The sequence below is a fragment of the Limulus polyphemus genome, unplaced genomic scaffold (genome assembly GCF_000517525.1).
Source record: "Limulus polyphemus unplaced genomic scaffold, Limulus_polyphemus-2.1.2 Scaffold1263, whole genome shotgun sequence".
NCBI lineage: Eukaryota > Metazoa > Arthropoda > Merostomata > Xiphosura > Limulidae > Limulus > Limulus polyphemus.
This window is the reverse complement of record NW_013666873.1, coordinates 108064-123769: the sequence shown is the minus strand read 5'-3', so window position 1 is coordinate 123769 and position 15706 is coordinate 108064. Positions and strand designations below refer to the sequence as shown.

Sequence of the window (15706 nt, the reverse complement as noted above, 5' to 3'; positions counted from 1 at the left end):
AATAGTCACTAGACTATTATCATTTGAAATTTGTGATAGAAACTTTTTACGTTAAAAGAATTTGCTGAGATTTGATTGGTCTAAAATTCAAAAGAAAGCAATATATTTATATTTTCAATTTTTCATAGACTTCAAAAAATATTACGTTGATAAAACAATTTATAGTAAACTTTGATAAAAATCGAAGGTTCTGTCCTGCCGCTTTATTCATTTTGGGCTTCCTTCTTCCCAATTCTAAAATTTAAAGTAATTTATAAAAACACAGTTAATTACAGAGTTAAGATAAACGGATAAATACGGGTCTGAAAATAGTGGCAATATTTAAAATTCTCTCTATATGAAGCTGATAGAATAACCTGTATCCCATGAGCAAGTAGAACCATAACTTAAATCTGTATTGGTGAACACAGTTTCTTAGCGCTATAATTTGTGTGTGTGAACCATACAAGAACTTCGTGTCGTGCAAAACAATTAAGTATTTTTGAGCAAAACGCTTATTTTTGTGTCACCTTTTTAACAATGGATGGCGACACGATACAATTTGCCAAAATAAACGTATACGTAGCTAACAAGGTTAAGAATTTATGGCTGAGAAAGCTGGTTTCTTAAATCAACGTTACCTAAACGGTAAAGGTAAAAATAAGTCTACCCCACGGCTAGATGTAGTGAACACGTTCATATTCTTGGAGTCGATTAAAAAACAAGGGTTGTGTTATACCTAGATAAAATTTGTGACGATATGGGTATTCGAAGCTGTTGTTAGCTATTTGTAGCTAATTAAAATACCGATTATTTGAGGCTACTATTAAATACAAGAATAAATATATTTTGTATTAATAGTTAACTCTTTTAATTGGTTCTATATGGTTGTGATTCTGGGGTTTACTCAAAGGTACTGTTGCTGTTGTTGTTTTAGAGCAAAGCTATACAATAGGCTATTTACATTCTGTGTACCGTGAGGAATCGAACACGAGATTTTTGAGTTATAAATTTGTAAACTTACCGCTCATCTATCGAGGACTATATCTAAATAGAGTTAGTCAGCAATCTGTTGTGATGACACCTACTAGAATTCTCAAAATGCCCCAACATGTGTAGTGATGACACCTACTAGAATTCTTACAATGCCCAAACATGTGTAGTGATGACACCTATTAGAATCCTCACAATGCCCAAACATATGTAGTGATGAGACCTACTAGAATCCTCATAAAAGCATGTAGTTTATTAACCCTTTCTTTTTACAACAAAACTTGTTGTAGTTCATGTAACAGCATGTACTTTATTAACACTTTCTTTTTACAACAGAACTTGTTGTAGTTCATGTAACAGCATGTAGTTTATTAACACTTTATATTTACAACAGAACTTGTTGTAGTTCATGTAACAGCATGTAATTTATTTACACTTTCTTTTTACATATGTATTGATGACACCTACTAGAATCCTCATAACGACCAAACATGTGTAGTGATGACACCTACTAGAATCCTCACAACGTCCAAACATATATAGTTAGGCAATACACAACAAAATCTGTAAAACAAAAGATCATCCGAAGTAACACTGACCATTCAAAGTTGATATATAAAGCTGAAGCTGGTGAAAGTCTCAAACTGTTGATTAAAGTGGTGTCAGTGCAAAGGCTAGTAATATGAAAAATGTTAAAATATTCTGGACTATATGAGAACGCATTAACTGGCAAAAAACTGTCAAGGTTCCATGTCTTGCAAGGTATGACGTACGTTAGTAGACCAGCAGAAAGTTAGGTTGGTTCAATTTGATATGTATGTATATACACGTGTGTGTGTGTGTGTCTGAGTGTAAATATAAAGACACAGGGCTTCTGATTGCTCTGAAGTGTACCATGAGCCGCCACGCCTTACATCTGAAACAGAGTTAGGCGTGGCTATGAATCGTATGATATAATATAGCAGACATAGTCAAGATGCCGCAGAATTTGAAATCAATCGAATATATTGGTGCTTACCATAGGTTGTAGCTGCAACTTAACGTTGCTGTAAAGGTTAAAGAGTAAGAAAATATATATAGGTCACTACGTAACACAAAATATATTCTGTATTTGGAATTAAGAAACTTCTAGGTGACAACTACTGATTGATATAACAGCTATAAAACTTTTTATCTAGAATAAGTCATGGCATAAAAACTACAAATTAGCGTTGTTAGCTTGGTGGAAAGAAAAATATTAAAGTCGTCAACAACTTTTATAATAAGTGCATCTTGACTGTTTAATTTTTTTTTTACTATTTAAGTCAAGTACGACTGGAAAATATGCTGAACTAAATAGAAAACGTCTCTACTCAAAGACTTTATGAAAGATGGTCGTTGACACAGCTTTGAAGGATGTAGTTTCACAGACTGGTTGAATAAATAATATGCGTTGGCACAGTTGCAGTTTCTTTAGAAATTACATTTTGTCTAAATTAGATAGATAGATATATCTATTCGTATCTCTGTGATGATGATAAACTGACAAAAACTAGCTGCTTTTTAGATAAGTTTCCACTTTACCGTTATAAATTTTCAGGTGAACAGACACTGTCTGTCTTTGTTGTTTTATCCTGTTGATTATCAGATGAAGAGACAATGTCTGTCTTTGTTGTTCTATTCTGTTGATTTTCGGATGAACAGACATTGTCTGTTTTTGTTGTTTTATCTTGTTAGTTGTCAGATGAACAGACGTCTGTCTTTGTTGTTTTATCTTGTTGGTTGTCAGATTGAACAGACATTGTCTGTTTTTGTTGTTTTATCTTGTTAGTTGTCAGATGAACAGACATTGTCTGTTTTTGTTGTTTTATCTTGTTAGTTGTCAGATGAACGGAAATTGTCTGTTTTTGTTGTTTTATCGTGTTGGTTGTCAGATAAACAGACATTGTCTGTTTTTGTTGTTTTATCGTGTTGGTTGTCAGATAAACAGACATTGTCTGTTTTTGTTGTTTTATCGTGTTGGTTGTCAGATAAACAGACATTGTCTGTTTTTGTTGTTTTACCTTGTTGGTTGTCAGAAAACAAACGCTTTCATATGATGAAATATGCAGTTTTTAATAGTTCTGTTAAACGTACTACAATTATATATATATACCATCTTCTAAATAAAATAATTTTTACAATTAATAGAGAAAAAATCATTATTTTATCAAAAATATTTGTTTGTGCATTGTTTTAAACTATAAATATTTAAGTATGACTGTTTCAATGCTGGTTTGGTGCTTAATACCCTAAAATCTTATATATACTGCCAGTCATTAGTTTTCAGGATTCGTTAAATGATCCAACAACCAAACACGTTTCACGCACAATTACGCAACTTAAGAAAAAAGGGGAAATTTACCAATTCCACAAAAAAATTAAAGTTGAGAGTAGCACAATAGAGTCAGCTTGCTACCATCTGTCTCCGTCCATTGGCATTTGGCTTCACAAACCAAGTCTAATTATGTGTCAGTTAAATATTTCTAGATGAAGTCTATTTTGTTAAAATATATAGTGTCGCCACCCCTCGTAAAAAAGTACATCAAAAAATCTGCTCAAACTTAATTAGCTAATTCCTAATATTTGAAATTATAACCTATTTGATAAAAATGTTAACAAAACCGAGCGCACTTACACAGACTGAAATGCTAAATATTATGCTTATCCTTTTTCGCTTTAAAGTTTTTATAGTTTCAAATAACAAAAAATGAAAATAGCCTAATTTGTAGGCCTCTATCAGACTTTGTACTTATGACAAAGTTTCCAACTATATATCTGCTGCCGTCCCTGATTTTGAAATAACCCAAAGAGAAGGCAGCCAACCCTACCATCCACACTAAAGGATTGATTGTCACTCTTTTAATGCACTCACAGTTCAAAATGTAGGAGCATAGCACGGATTCGAAAGCGAATTGCCAGTTCCCAGAGCTTTACCACAGGACCAACCAGCACCTATTTTGTTTTTAAAGCTAGATTTGTTTATTGTTATCACTTTGTTTTGTGCGCTATGGGCTATCAACATTCTGTCTGCTGCGGGGAATCGAGCCAGGAATTTTAGCGTTGAAGTCTGTAAATTTACCGCTGGCCGACCGGAAGACTTTAAGGCTAGGCCTTTTCTGACTGTTGTTTTCTGTAAAACTTCCTTTAAGTATGGTCGACTGTAAAAACATAATTTTGCACATGTTGAACATTTCTTGTGATGGTTGTTTTCATATTAAATTAACATGATATTATCTTTTAAAGTGATCTTAGAGAAACCGCCGCTTCACTTCCTTTAAAATATTTTAAAATACATTTTCAACCCTGAAGTAAGGCTTCAACCTCTGCTTACGTTCTTGAAATGCTTTGTATGATATGAAACAAAAATAATTAGTTCGGTTAGTTGAAATCATAAGTTCGACGAAAGGTTACTGTTCGAGCATATAAAAATATACCACATTTTTTCCCCCTATTTTCGAGCTATTTTGTCGCACAAGAATTTATAATTTTTAAGTTTTCTCAAGCTTTGTTTTATACAAACTATTTAATTGTCAATAATTTTGCTTGTTCTTATAATAAAATTCTCATATAACTAACTTTGTGTAGTCATAACAAACAATCGAAATTTCTATGGGTCCGTGTATTAAGTTAAAATGGGCTGGTGGTTAGGATGCTCAACTCGCAATCTGCGGGTCGCAGGTTCGAATCCCCGTCACCTAAAATGCTCACCCTTTCACCCGTGAGAGCGTTATAATATGACGATCAATCCCATGACCCATTGGTAAAACAGCAGCCCAAGAGTTGGCGATATATGATATTTTTCATTTCTTGTTATCTATGTATTAAGGCCCAATTCACCCAAGGAAGGTTTGATATTTCGTTATCTACGTATTAACGCTTAATTCACCTAAGGAAGGTTTCATGTCTTGTTATCCATGTTTTAATATTTAATTCACCTAAGGAAGGTTTCATGTCTTGTTATCTATGTTTTAACGCCCAACTCACCGAAGGAAGATTTTAAATTTTGTTTTCTATGTAATAAGGCCCAATTCACCCAAGGAAGGTTTCATGTCTTGTTATCTATGTATTAGTAGATTCTTGCTTAGAGAAAAGTGTGAAAGTAAAAAAAAATAGAAATGTGGGAATTGCTTTCTGTTCCCCAGTGCATTCTATTGTGCCTGTGATGCTCATGCTTTGCTATATTTAATATTAGATGTTTCCATGAGCGTGTCTGATTGGTAATGAGGAAGATAATTAAATGACATTCTGTTCAAGGAACTGAAAAGAAATGACCGTTATGTGTTAGAAATATATATACCTGAAAAATATATATAACCCAAATCATTTGTTGTCAGTATCCCCCATTTCATCTAGAAAAAATACAGCAACGAAAAAATTACAACGTTGTCTGCGATCATATTTGTCTTTATTTTTTTCTGGAAGCCTGAGAAACAGATTGTGTGATTTAAAATGTAGGCCAAGTTATTTTACAAATTAAAAGTCAAGTAGTAGTTGCTTTCAATATTTGAAGAAGTCATTGATGTCATAGGACTTTATACAACACATTTTTGTAAATTGGACAATATTTTCGTAAAAATATCGATAAGTGAGACAAGTTCTAGAAGGAGAACTCACCGGTTACAGAACTTCCGGTACATGTAGCATTGGTTTCTGTAAGGATCATTCTCTCTTCTCTTAGTTTTCTTGTGCTAGCAATATTAAGTAGCATACAAAGTAGAAAATCTTTGGTTTCGAAGTTGTGGTTGTGAATAAGTTGTATCTATATGCTTATATATATATATATATATGATGCTACGATATAATTGTAAAAGTGGCGTTAACATTGCGTAACAAATGTGCTTTTTTATATATTTACTTTTTATTTGTTTTGAGGGCTATCTGCGTTAACAGTCCCTAGTTTAGCAGTGATAGACCAGATGGAAGGCAGCTAGTCCCTTCCTTCGGTGAATTCGGCGTTAATGTATAGATAATAAGACATGAAACAATCCTTGGGTGAGTTGGGCCTTACTACATATATAACAAGACATGAAAATTCTTTGGATGAATTTAACATTATTATATAGATAACAAGACATGAAATCTTCCTTGGGTGAATTGGACGTTAATACATACATAGCAAACATGAAACCTTCCTTGGGTTAGCTAGGTATTAATACATATATAACAAAACTGACACTTTCCTTGGGTAAATTGGGCGTTAATATACATATGGCGAAACATGAAACTTTTTTGCTGAATTGGGCGTTAATATACAGAAAACAAGACTTGAAACTTTCCTTGGCTAAATTGGATATTAATACATAGGTAACAAATCATGAAACCATCCTTGGATGACTTGAGAGCTAAAACATAGATAGCAAGACATAACACCTTCCTTGGACATTAATACGTAGATAACAACATATGGAACCTTTCTTTGGTGAATTAAGTATTACTACGTAGATAACAAGACATGAAACCTTCCTTGGGTGAATTGGACTTTAATACGTAGTTAACAAAACATGAAACCTTCCTTGGATTAATTGGGTGTTAATACATAGTTAACAAAACATGAAACCTTCCTTGGATTAATTGGGTGTTAATACATAGTTAACAAAACATGAAACCTTCCTTGGGTGAATTGGACTTTAATACATAGTTAACAAAACATGAAACCTTCCTTGGGTGGATTAGGAATCAATACATAGTTAACAAAACATGAAACCTTCCTTCGATGAATTGGGCGTTAATACAAAAATAACAAGAGATGAAACATTCCTTAGGTGAATTGGGCAATTCGTTCTTGAAGAAGGAGAGTCTACCTTCCGAAAATGCTCGGGTTACCAAGTTTTGCGATTATCTATATGTTTGCTCCTACAAGATGTCTAGGTATCATGAAACCATTACTTTAGTTGTAGACAGTGACGCTTTTTTTTTGTAAGTGAGTGATGTACTTATTCATTCATAGAAAATTTTAAATATATATATATATATTCTCTTCGTCCCTGAATTAAAATTATTTAGTTTGATAACTTTTATAAACGATTTTAAGAAAAACGTTTCTCATAACCTCGGGAATGCTAAAAACTGAATTTACTTACTTGATAAAGTATATTTGAAACCTTCGTGCCGGTGCCAGAACACGTGCTGGTACCACACACACACACAGAACACGCGGGTCCAAGCCACTTTGTCTGCTACGTACTACATCGAACTTAGTGCGTGCAAGCCTCGTGCTAGGGGCAGACTGCCAGCTGATGCAGACAGAAGCACACAGGCTGCACGAGCTGTAATGTCTGTATTGATCGGTGTGCCTTCTGTGCGTGACTGCACCTATGCCAATACTCCTTGGTACGGGTCATGTACGGGAGGGAGAGGGGAAAAGCAAACGGGGAAAGATTAACACCGAAATTAATGTGGATATCTTATATCACAAGAACTTCAAGATAAGGGTGCCATTCAGTTGGAAACCGCCAAAAATTCAGGAAACTGTGATAACTTTATACAAATTATTGCAAAACGTGAAAAATGATCATCCTAAAACATTAACGTACAACTTACTCAATTATCTATATATACGGACAAATCTCTCTGTACATGATAGATCAACTAGAGAGATAAAAAGTATACATATTCATGTAAATGCTACAACAGAATAATTCTATTTGAATTTGTGTAGTTGTATGCGAAAAAAACAACAACTAAAATGTGTGCATGGGTTACGCGATGCTTGGCATTTACGCATTAAACTAAACGGCACTGTGTGTTTATCTTCTAGATCATATACATACACTAAGTCTGCACAAGACTGAATAAAATGGATTAGAGGAAGTTAGAATTTATATTTTAATTCATTGTGATGAAGACTGGACTAAGCTTGTGTTTCATGACTTTTGATGGCAAAGAACTCGTCCGTATGGATAAGACAGTTCATAAATTTTATTAACTATCGCTGCAAGGAAAATCAACCTTTAATAACGTATAGACAGACTATAGACTAATCCAGTTTCTCATTCTTTACTTACAAGTAGTCTGGAATATGACTTTCTATTTGTATTAAACGTTATAATAAAAAAATAAAACTTTAAAGACAAAATACTAAAAGTAAAAATTTTAGATAATTATCAAATGTTCTAAAAAAAACAGAAAGCTTGAATTTAAATAGTTTAAAGGAGATCTAATCCCTCAGACTAACATTATGGTGCAAGTCAAAGAAGAGAGATCAAAGCTGCACATCTTATATATGATAGGTTATAGATTGACTCGTTAATAATCATCTCCAAGATGGCGTCACCTTAAACCACTAGACGGAATCACTCAACATCGAAACCACAAAACCTCTACACTTCGATGAAACCGTTCCACCTTCAAGGAAGACGAGTTGCTCACTAAGAAAATCGCAAAAATATATACAAATACAATTTATTGGTTTTAGTGTCTTCTCCTTCATCTCCTGATCCAGATTCTGACGGAATCCCGGTTGGCATGGTTGATCATTTTTTAATTTGTTAGTAGATGTTTGTATGGAACAGTTGTACTTATCATAACAAGGCAAAATAATAGAAACACCAAACTCTGACGCTTTCAGGAAAATTCGAATCTTAATATATAGAATATTTATTTAAGTGCATCCAAATATATTACGTAGTATGAAGTGATGGAAGTCAATGCAAGATATTAGAGACACTTGCTAAAATGCTTTTATCTTTAGACCTAAATACTAGTAATTTTAGTGTGTCAAGCTCTCTACTGCGTCAACGGTGGAACAGGTCGAAAAATTTATTAGTGACCGTTGTTTAACTTGATCTGGAGACGAGTGCTCCGGAGTGTCGTGTCAGGGAGATTTTTCGTTTTGCCGAAAACATCTTCTACAGTTAAGAGAAATTGATTGTAAAATTCTCCCAACTGTAAGAAAAGGGCATGTGATTGGTCTAAATTCGTGCTCCAAGTTGCATTAATTACTTCACGCGCCGGAAGACAGTTGTAATGAAATGTTTTTTCAGCACGATAAAATGAAATCGAAAGAGTTGAGTTGGAAGCGAGAAAAGCAATATTTCAAACAGGAATTTGGAAAGATTCGCTTCTTATGGGGAAGATCGGCAGCAGGAGATGCAAACTGGAGACGAGAAAGCTGCCAGCAAAGCCTCGCTTGAAATATTGATGCCAGGTCATATCCTATTTCATTTTTCTAGTATATGCTATTCTACTCGCACAATTCTGCACCGATCAACACGTCTCCAATTTTTTGGATTCTTATGGTTTTTCGCAAGCGTATCACCACAAATTAAACAGTTCATGTTGAAGTTAAATTTTGATTCAGATCGTTTTTCTAAAGGTGGCGACTCTCTGAGATACCTGGCATCCAGTATATTTCAATTCTCGTCGAACGTACGACCTCGATGCATATTTTAAAACACATGTATTGTGAAATCTTATTGTCAGCTTGGGGTCTTTTCCATAATCTTTCTATGTGAAGGATGTGAATGCGATGGTTTTCTTTATCTTAGCTTCTCCATCATTAAAAAAGTTGAATAGTCTTCTAGCATTTAAAGAAGAAATTGATAAGCCTATTTCAAAGAATACCAAACTACAAAGTTGTTTAGCACTTCAGTTTAGCGCATACGCTCTGATATCCGGCACTCGAATACATAATAAATAAATAAATTTATTTGACACGTGATTACTTGCCAGCGTGATAACAAACCATAAGGATATTAATCACATAATGTTTCTTTTGTAGTGATGGTAACAAACAGAAAACTCACGTGTGTATTTTAAATCATTAATATCTAATCACAACGTATTCAGTTGGCACTAACGTTTTTACATTTCTTAATAGTGGCATTTAAAGTCAAAATTCTGACTGAAGTTTGGGTAAAATATCCTACGTCGTTGAGTAATGTGCGCTAAAAAAATCAAAACTAATTATCCAATTACCTTCAGATTTTACACCTTCAGAACGTTCTATATGGAGAAAAGTTTATTTGTAGCCACATTTATGCCACAGAAACGAAAGCATCTTAGAAATTGTTTGGTCTATTCTAATATATTAACATGCTTATATAATTACTAAACTAAGTTAGCCTGTGTTATGTATTTCTTGCTCTATGGACGCTACACTCACCATACCGTAACATTTTGTAACGGGTACCAACAGTTAAAAGTTTTTGGCACCTAAAGACAAATTTGGTAACCATTGTGAAAATGTATAATCGTTCATGTAACGTAAAAGCATGTAGTTTATTAACACTTTATTTTTACAACAAAACTTGTTGTAGTTCATGTAACAGCATGTAATTTATTAACACTTCTTTTTACAACAGAACTTGTTGTAATTCATGTAACAGCATGTAGTTTATTAACACTTTATATTTACAACAGAACTTGTTGTAGTTCATGTAACAGTATGTAGTTTATTAACACTTTCTTTTTACAACAGAACTTGTTGTAGTTCGTTTAAAAGCATGTAGTTTATTAACACTTTATTTTTACCACAGAACTTGTTGTAGCTCATGTAAAAGCATGTAATTTAAGTATTGTAGATTCATAATATTTTCTTTTGTTGTAGATATTGCGTGCAGGTGGTTTCTTTAACACAATGAGATCACAATCAATTGCAACTAAATTACTAATGTATCTAAATGTACTTTCGAAATATTCCTCTTCAAAACGGTTCATAAAATTGGACGTATAATAGAAGAGGCATAGATCTGCCATGTTTAGACGCTGAAATATACTTTAACGTCAAAATATATGGTGTAAGTATATATATATTGAGGGAGTTATAGAGGAATATATACATATATTTAAACATCTTGGATAATTTAATTGCCTATAAATAGTGATAAAATAATTGATTTGTATTGTTGGCTTAACAAAGGTTTCGTTTCTAAATATTCCAATTAACTTAACCTTAGAAGCTCTTCGGATTATAGTTGAAAACGCAGCAATTTACAAATAAATGCATTGTAATCACGTATAATGTATTTTTTTTTACAACAGAACTTGTAGTTCATGTAACAGCATGTAGTTTATTAACACTTTCTTTTTATAACAGAACTTGTTGTAGTTCGTGTAAAAGCATATAGTTTATTAACACTTTATTTTTACAACAGAACTTGTTGTAGTTCATGTAACAGCATGTAATTTATTAACACTCCTTTTTACAACAGAACTTGTTGAAGTTCATGTAACAGCATGTAATTTATTACCACTTTCTTTTTACAACAGAACTTGTTGTAGTTCATGTAACAGCATGTTATTTATTAACACTTTCTTTTTACAACAAAACTTGTTGTAGTTCATGTAACAGCATGTAATTTATTAACACTTTATTTTTACAACAGAACTTGTAGTTCGTGTAAAAGTATGCAGTTTATTAACACTTTTTTACAACAAAACTTGTTGTAGTTCATGTAACAGCATGTAATTTATTAACACTTCTTTTTACAACAGAACTAGTTGTAATTCATGTAACAGCATGTAGTTTATTAACACTTTCTTTTTACAACAGAACTTGTTGTAGTTCGTGAAAGTGTTAATAAACTACATGCTGTTACATGAACTACAACAAGTTCTGTTATAAAAATAAAGTTTTAATAAACTACTAATGTCACTGCTTCCAACAAACAACAAATTAATGGTTTCATCGGTACATTTTATTTTTACAAAACAAGCATCTCTAATAAAATATCCAAACTGACAATTCCACAGTATGAACGTCACACAGGTAATCCTCAAATGACATGTTTTTGAATCATTTATTACCGGTGTAATAGTGTATCATATTAGAATTTTTTGTTTTTGCTTGTTATAATACTCACTGTTCCTTTTCTATGTAGAATAAATATGGAATTCCACCACTAATTAGGAGGTTTAATTGAAATATCATTGTTTATATGTTTGTTTTATATTCTTTAGCGTATCACTCATATTATTAGGAACTCTGTAACCAGCAAAGTCGTGGACCTAAAATAACAATTTAATTCATAAACAGTTTTGAAAAATCTGGTAATTCTATGGTTAAGAAATCAATTTTAAATCTTAGAATAGATTCAAATTTGAATAGTTTAATTAATTCAGATTTCAAATATATTTTTTATTTTGGAGTTTTGACCATTAGGTGGTCACGTGTCGAAAATACCTAAAGTTCAATATTAATGTTACAATCCGTTAGTCCTTTTTGACACCATCTGATTGTTCGACCAATGTTGAGTTTAACAGTAGTTATTTATATGATGAATGTACGATTAATTATAAGTGATATTAATACCACTACCACTTCTATATTTATGACAACCGTTAATCTCCTCTTTTCCAGGCACACATCATTTCTCTTCCTCCCAAAAGAAACTTTTTTTGAACTACGTCTTTTGCAGCTGCTTTAACGTCGTTAAGGACCCTTAATGCTGGTAGATAGTCTAAACACCAAATAGAACATTTTATTGACTGTTGTCATTTATTGGATGGGGATGTATACATTATAATTTCAACGACGTATAATTTTAAATATATATGGAGAGAGAGACTTTAGAATGTTTTGATAAAAGGATGTATGTCGTTTTTGAATGTAGAGCAAGGCTACAAGCGGCAACCTGCACATAGCCGTCCCTAATTTTGAACTAATAGAGTCGAGGAAAGGCAGCTAGTCAAGAGTAGACACTGCCAAGTTTTGGGCTGCTCTTGTCTAAGCAAACCGAAGATTTGACTATTGCTCTAATGAAGTACTCACGGCTCCAAAGTGCGGAACATGTTTTTGCGGCAACAGATCACGAACCTACAGATTCTCAATTGACGGTAAGAACTATTCATCAAGTTTAGTTTATATTGTTGCGTTGCACATAACTACTAGATTCTGTAACATTTAATCAATATTGTTAAAGAAAAATAATGTTTAAGCAATAAAATCATTGTTGCTTAAACATGGGTCCAAGCAGATAGGGACAAGTAATTGATACAAAGAACATCGATATTTCTATTTAGCATGTGTTACAATTGACATCCAACAAGTCACACTCGTAGTTCATTTACGTATTGCAGAAAAAAACATTTTTGATTCTAGAGCTACACGAGATTGGTTAGGAACAACTTCCAAGATCTTGATATCCACGTGTGTGTGTGTATCAAAACGGCGAAAAAGCTATTTATGAAATTGTTTGGAGTTTTAGATCATTAGGTCGCCACGTGTCGAAAATACCTAAAGTTCATATGCTAAGATTTTTTATATTCGTTATCATAAAAGGTACTAGTTATCATGTATTCAAACCAGAGTGATGATTTTTTTTCTGTTTGATATAAACATTTTTTTGTAACGCTAACCTTTGCAAACGAAATCACCGGTTTTTTCTAATTACTCAGTTGTTAAGAAAAAGGTAAATATGGGATGGTTCTGGTTTCCCAAAACAATAATTATCGCTGGTAAAAATAAAAGTGTTTCTGTTCTTACCGATTCCTTACCCAAGGTTTTATAGCTAAGACAAGTGTACCAAAAGTAGATGATAACTCACCTTTAACGTCACACAGCTACCGCTTTAGGCTGTTCTGCAGTAGATCTATATACCCGAGGTTCGTTCACATTATAAATTGTGAAACTGTGCAATGAAAAAAAAACTGTTTTTTTCAAATTGCTTCGTAAACGCGATCGTCTCTAGCAACTTGGGAAATAAAAAAAAATGGTTCTTCAACTAGTCATGCACAGTTTAGCTGTATTATTACATGTAAACCGCTTAGTTACTTACGTTTTCAGATTCATGCTGGTAGAAGAGAACAAAAAATGTGTTAAAATGCATGTAAAATACTAGAAATATTTTAGAACATATATCTCAATCATATAAATTTGTTTTTAATGGAAAAAACAGTATTTTTTTATTTAATAATCAGTGTGGTAAAAGATCACAATAAGACAGTCTGGCTTAAAAGTATCACTTTTGAGTAAATAAGAACTGGCGTTTGAACTATGTCTTCAATCTAAATGATTCTGTAGTTACCAAACAGTTCGGAATCTAGACAGATTAACAATATTGAAAATAAATTATGAAATTCAATGGTTGAGGCTTTTACATGTAGCACCTACTAAATAAGATCCATACACACTAGCATCTCCTAAGTAAAATCCATACACGCCAGTGCCTCCTAAGTAAAATCCATACACGCCAATACCTCCTAAATAAGATCCATACACGCCAGTGCCTCCTAAGTAAAATCCATACACGCCAATACCTCCTAAATAAGATCCATACACGCCAGTGCCTCCTAAATAAGATCCATACACGCCAGTGCCTCCTAAATAGATCTAAAATATTAAAAACAAGGCTTCTTAGTGAACGAGCATTTTATGGCACTGCTACACGGTATTTTTAAGTTTATCTTGCTTACACTGCCTTTTGTTCTGACTGAAATTGGCGTTGCATATGGGAGCAAGGAGGATCTTGGAAATCAAACTGACGCAACGCACAAGCGTGTTGTAAAGTAAGAAAATATATTTGAATCTTGTAATGCATACTACACATAATATCATCTATAAATTGGGATATGGTGAGAATATCAGATGAGATATTGCATTCACATTTTTTTTTAATTTAGAATAACAGAAGGAAAGGGAAAAGGAAAGCTTGAAATTGATAAGGTGACCTTTCCTGAATTCACAATCCTCTCAGTTCCCTTTATAATGAAAATCAAATGCTAAGACATTTGTAGGTGAATAACAAGAACTTATATCTAGCAGATTTTGATTTAGTATATCCTACATATTTTTTGGGAGATTACAACACAGTCTGCGTTTTTCTTTCTTGATATTATTTTTTCTTGTTGCTATCCCGGAGCACGGTGTAATCGCTTAAACAATCATTGTTTGTACAAATACAGCACTTTAGAAAAATATCCTAAAAAATGGCTTCAATATATGAGAGCGTGTGTGTTTAAATGATTAATAAACCTGGAAATATGCATCTGAATAGTTTTACTTTTAAGTCAAATCAATTACTGACAACAGTTTTGGGTTACTGGAAAACTCTTCTTGCTCGGACAAAAAAAGGATCATCTAACTAAATAAGATAATGAGAACGATATCAACCAGTTACTGTGTTTTCTTACACTGTAGCTAGCAAAAGCATTTTATGATATCATAACAGTTCAAAAGTCGATCATATTGAAGACTGAAGTGTGTTTGTTTCCTAGTTTATAAAAATTAACACAGATTACGTTACTTCCTAAAGTCAAGTTCATCAGGCCACGAATACCATTCTAAAGTTTAATTATCGACATTAAAGTTTCCTGTTATCACATATCATTGCAGATGGAAACACTGGGGTGATTGAGGGCCTCTGCACACCTTTTTCTAATGACATGATTACAAGTGAGACTAAATCTGGAGTATAATATTAAATCTTACGACTCTTTTCTTACGTCTCAACCGATTTACATCATTGTCACATCTAGCTCTTAAGATTTGTCCCTTAAGATTAATAATGATTTTGAATCATTTGAACTAACACCTGTAAAAAGATTCGTTGAAACCTCTTGTACCTCAAGGACCTTCCATCGAACACGACCTCTTGTACCTCAAAAGGACCTTCCATCGAACACGACCTCTTGTACCTCAAAAGGACCTTCCATCGAACACGACCTCTTGTACCTCAAAAGAACCTTCCATCGAACACGACCTCTTGTACCTCAAAAGGACCTTCCATCGAACACGACCTCTTGTACCTCAAAAGAACCTTCCATCGAACACGAC

General features: G+C 33.2%; 1 protein-coding gene across 1 annotated transcript in view; it reads right to left on the bottom strand.

The window, feature by feature from the left end:
• LOC111086625 overlaps positions 1-7199 on the bottom strand; it is a gene marked incomplete at its 3' end in the record, with an annotated part of 194584 nt that extends 187385 nt beyond the window's left edge. The window contains exon 1 of the mRNA XM_022390234.1: positions 7074-7199. The remainder of the gene's footprint in view (positions 1-7073) is intronic.
• Positions 7200-15706: the final 8507 nt, after the last annotated feature.